The sequence below is a fragment of the Acartia tonsa genome, chromosome 14, assembly GCF_053477335.1.
Source record: "Acartia tonsa isolate MP-2025a chromosome 14, ASM5347733v1, whole genome shotgun sequence".
In the NCBI taxonomy this organism is placed as follows: domain Eukaryota; kingdom Metazoa; phylum Arthropoda; class Copepoda; order Calanoida; family Acartiidae; genus Acartia; species Acartia tonsa.
In genome coordinates, this window is record NC_137273.1 from 8,990,508 (window position 1) to 8,994,025 (window position 3,518).

At 30.7% G+C, this 3,518-nt stretch overlaps 1 long non-coding RNA gene across 1 annotated transcript; it reads left to right on the forward strand.

Moving 5' to 3' along the window:
- The first annotated feature begins 1,009 nt into the window (after positions 1-1,009).
- On the forward strand, positions 1,010-3,167 carry LOC145305620 (uncharacterized). The gene is made up of 5 exons (XR_013874640.1): positions 1,010-1,062; positions 1,152-1,198; positions 2,040-2,129; positions 2,770-2,837; positions 3,120-3,167. It is a non-coding gene; the product is annotated as an uncharacterized LOC145305620 (long non-coding RNA).
- Positions 3,168-3,518: the final 351 nt, after the last annotated feature.

The window sequence follows — 3,518 nt, forward strand, 5'->3', positions numbered from 1 at the left end:
ATTAACATAAAATTTTGTTTATTCAAATGAATAGGAAAGAAAATATTTATAGATCAATTTCATTATTAGTTTTTCTTTAAACAGAATTGTGGTTTTACAAGGTGTTTTAAGAATCATTTTAAACTATCACATTAAACAAGTGTAAGTTAAATATTTTGATTTTAGTGCTATGGTTACAAAAAAAAATATACAAATACATATTTTCCTAGAATGGATAATAATATTGATAGATAACCTTTACAAAATTAAAATTTTTTATTCACCCTAAAAAGATGAATAATCGAATTAGAGGAACAAATTTTGATATAAATAAGAAATTAGCTGGAAAAGCTTTTCATTCTTTCACTATATCATGAGACACAAGGTGATCTTTTTGACAATTTAAAATCTAAAAAGGACAAATCACCAAAAGTAGCTAAATAAAACTAAATTGTTTACCATTGGCAAATGTATCAATGATTGTATGAGTATTGAGTAAGTAATAAGTATCAAAATAATTAGAAATAAAGTGAAACGTTTAGGCATTAGAAGGGTAACTGGACAAAGTGTATCAAAAATCAGCCATGTGACGTCATAAAAATGAGGGAGATGAGAGAAGAAATGGGAAAGAAAACCCTTAAAAAAGAGATGGATAATTCCTCATTATTATGACGTCACATGGCTGATCTTTAGACACTTTGTTTAGTTACAGTTGAATGAAATTGGAAAATAGGATTACCAATTGACCAAAATATATTGTAACAAACAAACATACTGTACTAGGGATTTCGTCAATTTGAAAACTTGTTTCAGACTAATTGATATTAAAATTTTGTAGTGCTTTTTCAGTATTTTGGACATTTGTTAATACTGGTTTTTAATTTTCTTTAATATTTGAAAAGTTTCATTTTATATTAATCATTTTGGTAAGTATAAGTGTGTTTATACAATAGTGTTTCTTTAGGTATGAAAAAAGACTGAGGAATGGGGAGGGGGCGGTTAAATGATATCTTTTCAATGTATACATTTTTTTAGATTCTAATTTGGTGTGCAGTTAATCTTACAGCTCTCACTTTTTCTAAGGTATTATCTTGTTATTGCTATACTGTAAAAAATGTATATCAACTTATAAAAACTTTAACAATCATTTTATAACTTTTTTTTATTTAAAGGATTTAAGTTTTCTGAGTGAAGATGATGGAAAATTCAATGTTCGAAGGTATTCTTTAGTATTTCGATGTGCATGTTAGTTCTTCCCTATTCCTTTTTTTATCCTGTTATATAAAGTAGTAGGCGTTTTTGTCTGTCCTGGAGGATCTCGCAAATTGTTCTCGTTTACAGTGAAGCTTCTCATAGGTCCTGGGAAGGTTTTAAACTATTTTTGAGGAGTGTGTCTTCACCCCCCCCCAAAAAAAAAAGATATTTTTTTACTCTTTTGAAACTCAAATTTAATATGGGATGAGGTCAACTTAAGTTCCCCTAGAGGCTTTTAGGGGCGTAGACGCTAGTATATTATTTAAAGTAGAACAATACCTGTCTGTCTGTTTAGCTAAAGCTTAAATTTTCGCTAACCATTGGCTCTTCTTTGTGGTGAAAAAATTACTGTTAATACGCAGGTATTTTCAAGGAAAATGGGACATCCTTTTCTAAAAAACAATTCAGGTATTTCCTTGAGGAGCAAAGCAACTAATCACTTATGTAATACAGTTTGGAAATTTCTTCTATTTAAAATGAATGTTATATTAGCAATAAATTAAAAATAAAACTGTCATTCCATTATTTTGGAATTACCTCAGTTAAGTGTGTAAGTTTTGAGGGGTCTTTAATTTTGGAAATAATTGTAATCTAGGCAAAAAGGGAATAGTAGCTTTTGCAATATTCCGTTAAATTGTGAGCAAGCGTCCAGACACATGCGCTTATTAAGTCTAACTGTCCTTAATGTTGACCAAACGCATAGTAAAAGCATATTTGAAAACAGTTTGACCTAATAAGCGCATTTGACTGGAATCTTACTCATGGAATTTTGTGAAAGCTACTAATCCCTTTATGATATTGTTCAGTAATAAATGTTCTGAGAATGGTTTTGGATCAGCTGATTGCAACAATCAAGTTTATACAGATGTTTCTCAGTATCAAAGTCAAGCAATTAGGTAATTAGATGGGAGATCAAAACGATAGACATCCTCATAATGAAGTTACAGGATGTCTATCTGTTTTTCTGTCTGTACCTAAGGATCTTGCTAAACGCTGAATCGATATGGTTCTCCTGGGAAGGTTTATTACTATTTTGGGAGAGGGTACCACCACCCTCCCAAGAAAAATGGCAACTAGAAAAAAATTACCCCCCACATCCACAAAAAAAAATATAAAAAATTTTACTTTTTTTAACTAAAACAATTTTTTTACTTTTCCTTTATGAATCTAAAATAAAAAATTGGATTATCGAATTCAACTCGCCCCTCCTCAAGTGCCCCATATATGTATCCGCTATACAGATGATACTAACATACAGGTAAATAGATAGGTTAATCTCGATTTACCAATGTAAATATTAGATAGTTAGCTAAAATATAGAATACTAGTTGCTTCGCCCCTAGCCCTTAGGGGAGGATGGGAGATATCACTTTAGGACATTTATAAAGCTTCCCTGAAAATTTCAATCTATTCGAACAAGCATTTTTCGAGATATTTATCCTAGGACAAAAGCCTTAACTTTATATTATAGGATGTAGGATAGATAGTATAAAAGGCTATATGAAGGTTCAATAATACAAAAAAAATATTTTTAAGGAAACTATGTACAAAGGTACCACTACCAAACTCAGTGAGGTTACTCATCTGTAGATTTCTTGATCAAGGTATGTCATTTTTAGTGGTGCAATTTAAATTTTTTTTTGTAGTTTTCTTAAATCTATTATACCTTATTCTTGGTAAAAAGTTTTTTTATAACAATTCAGAACAATTCTAATATGCCTAAATATAAGCTATCTGTTGTGAATGAATAGACCTTCAGACAGGCCCGAATTGTAGAAAAGCTTCACTTTTTAAAAAGTATTGGCTATTAAGCTACTAAGATACAAGTTAACTTGCTATTTATAGCTGCGCTACTATAGGACATAATTAATCTCATTTTATTTTAGATGAAGATTCCAAGCAGGCCTCTAAGAGAATTGTATTAAGGAAAGAAAAGATGGCATATTTGTTTAAATTTACAACCTTAGAACCACTGCAATAGTATATTTAGGCCAGGGATGGGAGAGAAACATAGTAAATAAATTGATCTATAGCCTTCGGCACGTCGGGGCTAAAAAAACTAGTTTCAATCTCCTAATTGTACCTTCTGGTGCATTATTTGCCAAATGTACCACTTTTCTGCACTACCTCTCCGATTTTGTTAATACTCTATATTTTGGTCCGTTGGGTCATTCAAGGATGCTGGATGGCCAAAAAAAAGTTTCAGAGTCCCTGGATGTCTAGATATCTAGCTATCTATGAAGTTAGGTAAAAAAAATGTAAAAAACACCCATTTTTTCACAATT